Source organism: Tursiops truncatus, chromosome 15, assembly GCF_011762595.2.
Source record: "Tursiops truncatus isolate mTurTru1 chromosome 15, mTurTru1.mat.Y, whole genome shotgun sequence".
In the NCBI taxonomy this organism is placed as follows: domain Eukaryota; kingdom Metazoa; phylum Chordata; class Mammalia; order Artiodactyla; family Delphinidae; genus Tursiops; species Tursiops truncatus.
In genome coordinates this window covers 66,353,311-66,365,825 of record NC_047048.1, presented here as the reverse complement: position 1 = coordinate 66,365,825, position 12,515 = coordinate 66,353,311, and the positions used below count along the sequence as shown (strand labels likewise).

General features: G+C 43.7%; 1 long non-coding RNA gene across 3 annotated transcripts; it reads right to left on the bottom strand.

Annotated features, from left to right (window-relative positions):
• Nucleotides 1-402: 402 nt before the first annotated feature.
• LOC141276539 (uncharacterized) lies at nucleotides 403-8,954 on the bottom strand. 3 transcript variants are annotated; one of them, XR_012326321.1, is made up of 5 exons: nucleotides 8,679-8,954; nucleotides 7,857-8,025; nucleotides 5,078-5,117; nucleotides 641-820; nucleotides 403-540 (listed from the first exon to the last, which is right to left on the bottom strand). It is a non-coding gene; the product is annotated as an uncharacterized lncRNA (long non-coding RNA). The 3 variants fall into 3 exon arrangements; XR_012326322.1 differs by lacking the exons at nucleotides 403-540; nucleotides 641-820 and adding an exon at nucleotides 4,541-4,909 and having other exon boundaries at nucleotides 8,679-8,948; XR_012326320.1 differs by lacking the exons at nucleotides 403-540; nucleotides 641-820 and adding an exon at nucleotides 4,541-4,909 and having other exon boundaries at nucleotides 7,857-7,928; nucleotides 8,679-8,939.
• Nucleotides 8,955-12,515: the final 3,561 nt, after the last annotated feature.

The following is a 12,515-nucleotide window of genomic DNA, read 5'->3' as shown; positions in this document are numbered from 1 at the left end:
CTTAATAATGGTCCCAAAGCCTAAGAGGGGTGATGCTGGCAATTCGGATATGCCGAAAAGAAGCCGTAAAGTGCTTCCTTTAATTGAAAAGGTTGAAAGTTCTCTTAACAAGGAAAGAGCAAAAAAATTGTATGCTGAGGTTGCTAAGATCTATGGTAAGAATGAATCTTCTATCCATGAAATTGTGAAGCGGGAGAAGGAAATTTTGTGCTATTTTGCTATGGCACCTCAAACTGCAAAAGTTACAGCCACAATACGTGATAAGTGCTTAGATAAGAAGGAAAAGGCATTAAGTGTGTACAGTAAGGTATTTTGAGAGAGGGAGAGAGAGAAAGACCACAGTCACATAACTTTTATTACAGTATGTTGTTAATATTTTTCTATTTTATTAGTAGTTATTGTTGTTAATCTCTTACTGTGCCTAATTTATAAATTCAACTTCATCATAGGTATGTATGTATAGAAAAAAAAAACATGGTATATGTAGGGTTCCGTACTTCTAAAGTTTCAGGCACTCACTGGGGATCTTGAATGCATCTCCTGTGGATAAGGGGGGTTTGTATTAAATTAATTACTTAATAGCAATAAGACTAAAAGTCAAAAACCAAAATTATTTTATTGAAAAAGAAAAGCATCTTACTGTGGTTCTGGATCTTCAGTTCAGCTCATTGGAGAGTGGGATTAACTCAGAGATGATTCACTTCTGCTTTCAGGCTGTGTGGACAGCGTTTGATGCGGAGGCCTTTCTGTGGCCAGTGGAGGATGTGTGGACCAGGGGAGTCCCTCAGTGGGAATGACCGCTAGGCAGTTTCTTTCTGATCTAGAAGTGTGGGGTAGGACAAAGAGTTCTATTCTCAGGAGCTGCTCCCTGGCGCCCCTTTGGAACATTTAATGTCTGACAAGGGGACAAGGTGGAAGACCAGAGCCTGGGCCACCAACACTCTGTTCTAGTGGGAGGGATGAATTGAAAGCACCAGGACACCTCCCTTGTTCTCTCAAAGAGAAGCTTCTCTCTCAGGATAGAGCCGACCCGATAGAGGGCTCTTTTTCCTGGGGTCCTGATCTGAGAAGGTAGCATTTATCCCACATCAGGCAGGAGGTTGAATCCCCACTTCATCATAGTCTGATGCTTCTCCTTCCTCTGGGATCTGGTCATCCAGAGGGTTCCCTGGCAGCTCTAGTGGACCTCTGCCAAATGCCCCATTTGCAACGTCAAGGATATAAGAATAATTTTAGAAATCTTTTTTTTTTTTTCTTTTTTTTCCTGCGGTACGTGGGCCTCTCACTGCTGTGGCCTCTCCCGTTGCGGAGCACAGGCTCCGGACGCGCAGGCTCAGCGGCCATGGCTCACGGGCCCAGCCGCTCCGCGGCATGTGGGATCTTCCCGGACCGGGGCACGAACCCGCGTCCCCTGCATCGGCAGGCGGACCCTCAACCACTGCGCCACCAGGGAAGCCCCCAAATATTTAAATATCCCTCAATATATATATATTTTTTGTCTCTGGGATGCATACTCTTCTCTTAAGTTATGAAGGTGTCTTTCAGTGAACAGAGCTTTCATTATCATGAGTTTTCTCTCATGGGAAATAAGCTGGCTTCTATAATAGCCAGAGATTCTTTCAAATTTTTCTGAAAGAATTTTGACTTGTATTTTATAGGTGTCCAGCTCATCACGTGCATTGCTGAGCTTGTCACCTGCGTTAGAAGGATTCTTTTCTACTCTACAGGGTAAATTCTCCCTAAATCAAATATTTGGTGAGAATTCTTGTTTTTTCCCCTTGATGCAGTTCTAAGAGAACTTGAAGTTCCCACAGAAGCTGTTATCTCTGCCTTTCTAACTGCGTTTTTTGTTGCTGTTGTTGTTTTTTCTGACCACATAAAGCGTTATCAGTTTAGAGACTTTGCATATAATTTTAAGTGCATCATTTATTTAATCATTGTCAGTGAGTTTAGCGTACATTTCATTTCCTTATTTTTCAAGAGTTTTTAATATTTAACTCAGCCACATCAATCACTGATTTCAAAACTCAGTTTTTGACTCAGATTCTAGGTGGTCTCTGTGTTTTGATGAATCCTAAGGTCCCACCATTCATGCCGTCTCCTCTAGGGGCTGCTGCACAATCTCTCACACTCTCATATTCCAGGTGCACCCAGAAACTTGGCCTGACTCTCCTTAGAATTTTCTGATATTCTTCTCTTCTGTATAATAAGTTGACTCACTCTCACTTTCAGTCCTTCAGCTTCTAGTGAAAGAAGCTTTAGACTTCCCTGAAGGCTGGAATATTTTTCCAAACATATTTTAGAGCGGCCTGAACCTGTTCATTCTTCTGATGGATTTTGAAAGATGTCATGATGACAGCTATTTGATTTTAGATGTATCTGGATTTATCTTATAAAGACTGGATCTTTCAGGATGTGTCAGCTTGCTTTTTGTTAATCCATTTGTTTACTGGTTCACTCCCCAGGTAGTAAAATAACATAAAATTTAAATTTTAGCCACTTTAAGCACATAGTTTGGTGACATTAAGTACATGCATATTGTTGTGCCACCTCATCAGTATTAATCCACAGAACTTTTTTGTCTTCCCAAACTGACACTCTGTGCCCATTAAAATATAACTCCCCGTTTCTTCCTCCCTCCATCTCCTGGCAACCACCATTCTACTTTCTGTCTCTATGAATTTAACTACTTGACGTACCTCATATAAGTGGAATCACACAGTACTTGTCCTTTTGTGCCTGGCTTATTTCACTAAGCCGACCCTCTGCACAGTCAAAAATCCGCATATGAATTTATAGTCGACCCTCCATATCTGCGGTTCCACATCTGCAGATTCAATCAACTGCAGATTGTGTAGTACCGCAGTACGTATTTATTGAAAAAGAATCTACATGTAAATGGACCCACGCAGCTCAAACTCAAGTTGTTCAAAGGTCACTGTATTTAATAATGTAAAACAAGTGATGTAAACCCCCTCAGTAACCAAGAAGTTGAAGGGGGTAGAGATGGCTTCAGGTATAGTTTGATCTACGGTCAAGCAATTTATTGACACGTCCTCTCTTGTGCCACTTCTCACTTCCTCTTCTCTGAAAACATGTATTCACACACACACACAAAACTGTACATGAATGTCCATAGCAGCTTTATTCGTAATAGTCAAAAGCTGGAATCAGTCTAAATGCCCTTTAACAATGCATAAACATGTAATACATTGGTGCTATAGAATATTGGTCAGCAATAAAAAGGAATAAACTATTGATACATGCAATGGTTAACAGATGAGGCAGAAAAATAGCCAGTCTCAGTAGCAAAGAAATGCAAATTAAAATAAGACTTCAGGGAATTCCCTGGCTGTCCAGTGGTTAGGACTAAGTGCTCTCACTGCCGACGGCATGGATTCAATCCCTGGTCAGGGAACTAAGACCCTGCAAGCCACATGGCATGGCCAAAAACTTAACTAAATAAATAAATACAATTTCTTCAAAAAAATAAAATAAAATAAGACTTCAGTACTTGTCAAATTAGGTATTGAATTTCTACTTTTCCCTTTTTACCTCCCTGCTAACTTCCACAGTGCTTCCTGGGACCCCTTTCCCAAATCAACTACTTGCACTCAACATTCTTATCTCAGGGTTTGCTGCTGGGGAAACCTAACCTAAGACAGTTAGCTAAATGAGTAGGGAACCATGGCATGGATCACCGTCCCAGTGAAAAGAGATAAGGGAAGACTTAGGCAGGAGATAAGGGGGAAAGCCAACGATGGTTTGTGATGCTTCCTGCTTCCCATGTAATCTGTCTCTTATCCTCACATTCCCCCAAAGAATTTCAGACTATAAGACTCTTGGTATCACTGTGTCCTTATGTGCCATCTGCATTCCCAACAGCTCCCAAATCAGTATTGTCTTCAGACTTCATTAGGGAACCACAGATTCCCTTCCCATCCTCCTATTTCATGAAGGCTTTGGAAAAACAAAGCAGAGGTAGGAGCTGCCTTCTCTCTCACAGTAACCTGGAGTTGGCCCTGGAGGCAGGGGCCGGGGTGTTAGAGGCCTCTGTATATGCTGTGACTGACTTTTAATAAACACTAATGCGGAGGAGGAGACTGGTTAGAGCAAAATTTGCTTCAAATTAGAGCTGGAAAAGCAGGATCCAGTTATCCATGGGAAATAGCAACTTGTGAACTGGCCAAGATTATCACGCCATCATCAATCAGGGGGAAAGAAAAACACGACTTCCCTCGCCTTGCCCTCCTCCTCCTCCTCCTCCTCCTCCTCCTCCCCCTCCTCCCCCTCTTCTCCCTCCTCCCCCTCTTCCCCCTCCTCCCCCTCCTCCTCCTCCCACTCCTCCTCCTCCCCCTCCTCTCCTCCCCCTCCTCCCCTCCCCCTCCTCCCCCTCCTCCTCCCTATCCTCCTCCTCCCCATCCTCCTCCTCCCCATATCCTCCTCCCCCTCCTCTCCCTCCCCCTCCTCCCCCTCCTACTCCTCTCCCCTCCTCTCCCTCCTCCCCCTCGTCCCCCTCCTACCCCCTCCTCCTCCTCCTCCTCTCACTAATGCTTTCCAGCCCAAACATGGAATGTTTTGTTTAAGGAAAAAGTTGTTGGATGTAATTAGTAATTCTATTATAGTAGTATATCTTTATCTAAATAAACACAACCTGCTTTTCCACCATGAGAAATTACGTGGTGGGGATGGGGGAGGAGAGAATCAGGCTGAGATTTGGAGGCACTGAGTGAGTCTGCCCCTGGGTTTTATGAGAGTCCTGGAGTCAGTCTGTAGGATACGTAAATGGGCTGATAGGAGATGTGGTATCAGAGGCCAAGTCAGCTCAGCTGCTTTGCTCCGACCCCTGGCAACGTCCCAAGCCAACATTGCTCCTGCTGCCCCCTCTGTTAAAGATGCTTCCTGCTTCCTAGTAGAGAACCCAAAAGAATGCACAAGAGCAAGAGATTAATGCCAGTGAGCAACCCACCTTCTTTAGGGAGAGCAGAAAAGAGGGCATGGGAAGAAATCCCACAATCCCAAATACCCACCTGGGATTTGTAGTTCAAATCATTTTCACACTGAGGATTTTACTAACCTGCGTTAGCATCCTGTCATTTGTCCCTGAAGTCCCTCTGCTGGTGAGAGGTGAACAGGACATCAGGAAGTAAGTCAGAGAAGTTGGCGTAACATTCTCAAAAAGTGAAACCAAAAAGTCAATCTCTGAGAGCAAAAAATCATCAGTACTTCTCTCTACCCAGCCTACCTCTTCCAGGGAGCTTTTGCATTTGCCTCTGGGCAGTGGAAGACAATTATACTTTCTTTTAATTAATGATGGTTGTTTTATGCATAAAGAGATTGTCCCATATTATAAATAAACACAATACAGGCTCATTTTATTAGAAAGTTTTGAAAAAAACAAAAATTATAAGGGTTGTTGTAAAGCAATTCTTCGTCACAATGAACTACAGAGAATAACTTTGTTGCATTTCCTTCCAATCTTTTTTCTATGCAAGCTATTTTGGTTTATTTGTTTTATGCAGTTATGATCAAATCATACAGACAATGTTTGTTGAATGCCTGCTGTGTCAGGCTTTATGGTAATCCAAGCTGAATCAGGATCCTGGTGCCCCCTGAAAGCCAAACACTACCACAAAGTCTGTAGTCCCCATGGTCTACCTACCCAGGTCAGGTCAGGACAAGGAATGACACTGGTTACAGCAGTTTTTATGAATTGGTGGTTATCTGTGTGCTTTTGTTTGCAAAACCAATTTTGGAAGATGAGAAGGGCAGAGAATATATGCATGTTTACAAACACAACCAATAACATCATCATCATAATAAAAATAATAAAACATAATGACTGGCGTAAATTCTTCTCAATAGATACCAACTCCTTGTAGCATTGGGCATGAGGGAATGGATCCACCACTTATCATTCCAGGAGGGACCAAAGACCAATAGGAAGGAGTTCATAGTCATATCAGCAAAAAGGAAAGCAAAGATAGATTTCTAAGTTGCAATGCCTCCCATGCCTCAAGCTCATCTTTCTACAGCAATAATAATAGCCAACATTGTTGAGCATTTTCTATATGCCAGGCTAAATAGGTTCTGGTACCAATTCCAATGAGGAGGTGGTCCGCACACCGACAGGCATTTCTTGGGATACCAACCAGGTGTCCTACAAGTCAACTTAATTCTGACACTATCTATCCAGGGACAGCATCAAATTCCACAGGTTAAGTGTTCAGTCCTACAAGACTGGTCATCCCCTTCAGACGCCAGTCAAAAGCCCAGTTTTTTGCCTATACTTCTGGGCAACTGGCTATAAATTGGAGGTTCCTAAGGGCCACCCCCATACTTGGGTTCAATTAATTTCCTAGAGCAACTCACAGAACTCAAAGAAACTTTTTACTTACTAGATTATCAGTTTGTTATAAAAGGATATAACTCAGGAACAGCCAGATGGAAGAAATGAATAGGGCAAGTTATTTGGAAAGGGACACAGAGGTTCCATGCCCTCTCCAGGTGCACCATTCACACATCTCCACGTGTTCACCAACCTGGAAGCTCTCCAAACTCTGCCCTTTGGGGGTTTTATGAAGGCTTCTTTACATAGTCATAAATAATTAAATCACTGGCCATTGGTGATTGATTCAACCTCCAGATGCTCTACCCTCCCAGGAGGGGGTTGGAGGTAGGTACTGAAATTTTCAACCCTCTCATCACTTGGTTGGTTCCCCTGGCAACCAGCCCCCAGCCTTAGGTTACCTAAAGACACCTTTATAGCTCTATCAGAGGAAATTCCAAGGATTTAGGAGCCCTGTGCCAGGAACATGATGGAAGACTAAATATATATTTATTGTTATAAATCACATTATGATTATTATGCTAAACTCTTCATGTGCTGTATTCCCTTTCATTCATACAAAAAACCCAGAACATAGATACAATTATCCGCATTTTAAAGACTAGGAAGTAGAGACTCAGATGAAGCTAAGCAAACAGCCTGGTAGAATAAGTTTTAAGCTCCAGTTCCTAGCAACAATATTTTGGTCTGTTCTGAGGGTTGCCTGTGAATGGAACTCAAATGTGCTCAGTCAAGTTGAAAGTCAGCCTTTAACATGGGCCCCAGAGCCAGTTCCCAGCCTCTTTCTGCTGTTCATCATTTGATACATGTGTACACTATTGACATTCTTATAGTCACTTCACTTACCGCAACTAGAACGTTCCTTTCCTTCATAGATTTTCTGTTTAATATTTAGTGTCAATATTGCCCACTAGTCTGTAAGTTCCGTGAGAGCAAGGAGCATGATTCTCCTCCCACACAGTGTGTGTCATGAACTCAGTAAACATTCACTGAATGAATGTACCCAGTGGGTAGGGATGACGCCACACATCTCTCTTTGCACATTGTTCAGAGTAGAAGACAATAAATGTCCAGAAGAAACCTACTCATGGAACCCTTGTTTCATCCCCTGAAGTAGTTCCTATGTGTCTCTATAAATTCTACCATCTGTTAAAGCCAACTTCAACTTTTGTCATCTCTAGAAAGTTGCTCATAGGCATTGCAGTGTCATGAAGAACACAAGCTTTGATATCAAACAAACATTGGTTGTAATCCCACTCCACCACTTAGTTAGTTGTGTGACCTTTGCTAAGATACTCAATTCTCTCAGCCTCAATGATCACATCTGTAAAGTGAGGTAACATTAGTCCCCACCATACAAGGTGATGACATATGTAAAGTCCTTACAACAGTATCTGGAATGTCATAAGTGCTCATTTAAGGCAGGTTGCTATCATTCAAATTTAATGAATTGTCTTCTTTATCATCCGTTCACACTACCTTATTTTCTATAGCAGCATGTACTTACTTTGGTGTTTCAAGAAGGCGGCAGCTCCTTCCAGGTGAGTCCAAAACATGCCTCTTGATTCCCTGCTGTATCCTTTAGTGCCACGTAAATTGTCATGACATGAGAGCAAGTACCCAAAAAATATATGAATACTTCATGATGTTTCATTTATTATTTTTACTTTGGTTTGCTAGAGAATTTAGAAAATGTGTGAAAATAAAGAAAAATTTTTTTAATTACCCATAACTCCCACAACCACTCAGAAATGACCTAAGTGCTTATAGACAACTAATGATAACCTACTGTATAACATAGAGAACTCTACTCAGTGCTCTGTGCTGACCTAAATGGGAAGGAAATCCAAAAAAAGTGGGGATATATATGTATACAGATAGCTGATTCACTTTGCTGTAAGCAGAAACTAGCACAAAACTGTAAAGCAGCTATCCTCCAATAAAAATTAATTTTAAAAAAAGAAATGACCTAAGATCTTCCCTTTCCATCCTCCCAAATATACATGAGATTATACTGTAAAAACAACTTCATGACCTGTATTTTTTTTACTCATTAACTATACATTTTCCCATAACATTATAAACATAATAATAAAGCATTTTAAGTGACTCTGTTATATGCCACAACTTGACGTAGTTTACCGCCCCCCCCCATATCTGGCACAATGACTTGCTAATAATACTTGCTCAATAAATATCTTCCTACAAATGAATAATAAGTCAGGCAGACCCAAGTCGGACTGCCACACTTACTGTCTCCGTAAACTGAGACAAGCCCTTTAACCTATCTCTCACAGATGGAGAAGCTCAGAAAGCTTAAGTGACATACCCGCCGTCACAGAGCTGGTGAGCACTGGAGCAAGCTCTTGCACCAACATACTCTGGTTGCACGACCCAGTTCTAACCATCACGACGCTCTCCTCTTGCTTGTCCCAGCGCACACAGTCCTTCCTTCTCACACGCTCAAGCCACACTCACCACTCAGTATGTGACACCAAACTCAGTCCAGAAGACATGCAGTGGGCTGCCAGCTGGAGGGGCTGACAATGAGCTCTCCATTCTCTCGTGCCTTTTAGCCAAAGGCACAGGGACAGCCAAAGCTTTCATTGCCTCTGTTCAAACCAGGGAAGACAGAACCAAGAGCACATCAGGCAATTAACCACCAAGCACAGAAATCAAATAGGAGGAAGGTTGGCTATACAGCCTATATTTATTTCCTGTGGCTGTTTTAACAAAGTATCACATATTTGGGGCCTTAAAACAATAGGAAATTTTTCTCTGATAGTTCTAGATGCCAAAAGTCAAAAATCAACATGTGTTGCAAGCTCACGCACTTTCTAAAGATTTGGGGGGAGAATCCTTGCCTCTTCCAACTGCTGGCAGCTCCAGGCGCTTCTTGGTTTATGGCCATGTCCTTCTAGTGTCTGCTTCCTGGCCACATTGCCTTCTCTTCTGTGTATCTCTCTCAAAACACCCCCTGCCTGTCTCTTACAAGGATACATCTAATGGCATTTAGGGCTCAGGTGAACAATATAGGATAAACACCTCCTCTAAAGATCCTTATATTAATATCCTATTTTACCTTATAAGGCAACATCCACAGGTTCTAGGGATTTGATGTGGCTTTGCGGGGGGCATTTTTCAGTCTTTCCTACAGCCATATTCAGTGTAACCCCACTACCACCTCCAGCAGACACTGAGTACAGCAATGTTGCCACCACTGCTCTTAGAATTGGATGTTTCTCCTGCTGCTTTTGCCATCACCACCCACCCCAAAGTAGTTTCTCCACTGTCACTGTGCCTTTGCTTCCCCAGCTCACAGTGCAAAGTCTTGAAACAGTATGTCTGGCTGAGCAGAGACCATGGACCCAGGCCCTTCCCTTAAAAGAAGCAGGGGTGGTGGTATCTGTCCTTTATGTCTCTCTAGGCAGAGGAAGGCTGGGCCTTTCCCCAAGTCTCATACAGTGGGGAATCCCCAACATTGGAGAGGGTTCATGTCCTGGACATGGAAAATTATCAATGTCCACTAGCCTCTCCCAGATCTTCTCTGTCATCCACAAGGTTCTTGCATGATCACACAGGCAGATCTTTCTGGTTCTTCTGTGCTGATTACTCATCAGGATTCTATGATTATGCTTGAGGGTAATGTCTGTCTGACCACAACCACTATGGCCACTGTCTGCTCTAAAAGTGCTGGAATCTATGAGACATTCACCTTCTTTGATGACCCCAAAGTTGCAAATACCTGTGATACCAACTCATCTGGGCAGTCCTAGATATCTCACAGGCAGACTATAGTACAAGCAAAAGGGGATATAAGCCTTCTTTCTTCTTCCCTTGGGCAGCACTGTGTCTCCTGAGCTCTCAGTCACTCTCGCCTTGGTTTCCATGGAGCTCTACATCCTCTGGCTCTTGCCTACAGCCCCTCTCCATGATCCTCAGATAGGAGTCCTTGGAGCTGGCCCAGAAAGTCTCTCAACTCTTTTCTTCCATCCCTCTTCAAGACAGCTGTGTGTGCAAGCTCTTCCCTCTTTCTCATTTAGCCAAAAGCCCTTCTGTATATCATGGGCTTCCACTCTTGACAGTCCTCCCTTGTATATAATTCTAAAACAGGGTAAAACTAAATACAGGCCAAATAAAGGTATGTGCCAAGGGCTATGGGAGCACAAAGAAAAGAAATGATTTGCAAGGCATCACAGAGGGTGCAGAATGTAAATTACATTTACATTCTGACCCCATCTGTTCTGTGCCAAACACATCGGGATACACCCACTTATCTCCAAGTCAGCTGCCACCATCATCTCACACCTGGAAGACTGATCCCTGGCTTTCACCTGCCCCCTCTACTTCATTTTCCACCAGAAGCCAAAGGAATTATTCTTGATGTAAAATAGACAATGTTGCCTACTCCTTAAATCTTTCAAAAGCTTCCCATATCACTTTGTGTTATGGGTTGAAAAAAAGATATGTTGAAGTCCTCACTCCTAGTACCTGTGAAGGTGACATCACTTTATATGAAGATAGGTTCTTTGCAGATTTAATCAAGTGGAGATGAGGTCATTAGGGTGGGCCTTAGTCCAATATGACTGGGGTCTTTATAAGAAAAGAGATTTTTGGAAACAGACACAGACACGGAGGAAAGACAGTTATGTGAAGACAGGGAGGAGATTGGAGTTATGCTGCAATGAACCAAGAAATGCCCGGGCTACTAGAAGCTAGAAGAGGCAAGGAAGAATCCTCCCCTAGAGCTCTGGAGGGAGTATGGCCCTGCCAACACCTTGATTTCAGGCTGCCAGCCTCCAGAACTGTGAGGCAACAAATTTCTATTGTTTTAAGCCACTCAGGCTGTAATACTTTGTTATGGCAGCCCCAGGAAACTAACACACTTGGAATATGCTTTAAACCCCTTCCATGACACATAGCCACACATGACCTGGCAGTTGACTTTCACCTTCATCTCCTGACATTAAAAAAAAAAAAACCTCCCTATATTCTAAATGCCTTGGTTTTCCTAGAGTGTACTGATGTCTCTCCCACTTTGGCTTTTTAGAACCACTGTCCCCTCTGCCCACTCTGTTCACACATCTTACACATCCGCTGTTCACACATCCGCCCCTTCCTCATCCTTCACAACTCAGTTTAAAAGGCCCTCACTCTGGGCTTCCCTGGTGGTGCAGTGGTTGAGAGTCCGCCTGCCGATGCAGGGGACACAGGTTCGTGCCCTGGTCTGGGAAAATCCCACATGCCGCGGAGCGGCTGGGCCCGTGAGCCATGGCCGCTGAGGCTGCGTGTCCGGAGCCTGTGTTCTGCAATGGGAGAGGCCACAACAGTGAGAGGCCCGTGTACCGCAAAAAAAAAAAAAAAAAAAAAAGGCCCTCACTCTGAAAGGTCATCCCTGACTTCATAGTTGAAGCCCTCACCCCCAGCCTACACTGATTTAATTCATAACATGTACCAGATTCTGTATTTCTTCATTTCTTTATCTGTTGACTTTTTAAATAGCTTACTTCCCCATTGGAACGTCAGCTCCAGGAGAGCAGGGACCTCCTCTATCAGACACACCACCTCCCCCCAACTCACACAGGTCCGGGCACATGGCATTGTCCAAATGAGTGTTTGTCAAGTGAATGAATGCAGGTTGGAAACAGGGGAACTAGTGTGAGTACAGCCCTGGAGGCTGGGAGAGTGCAGTGGATTCTCAGAGTGCTAAGCATGGAAGTCTGGAAGGAGAGGAGAGAGTGGCATTCTGCTGAGAGACCGTAGTGGACATTACTTGCTGGAAATGGGTCTGATTATAGATGTCTTAGAACATCCACTGGGGCATTTGACTTAATTCTGTATTAAAATGGAAGCCATACTTTTGAGTAGTGACCCTAGATGAACTTGTTTTAAGGATATCTCTCAAGTCAGAACACAGAGAATGGATTAGACAGGTGGGCAAACAGAGCCAGGGAGAACAGCGTGACTCCTATTAAAATGTTCCAGGTGAGGGGCTTCCCTGGTGGTGCAGTGGCTGAGAGTCCGCCTGCCGATGAATGGGACACGGGTTCATGCCCCGGTCCGGGAAGATCCCACATGCCGCGGAGCGGCTGGGCCCGTGAGCCATGGCCGCTGAGCCTGAGCGTCCGGAGCCTGTTGCTCCGCAATGGGAGAGGCCACAACAGTG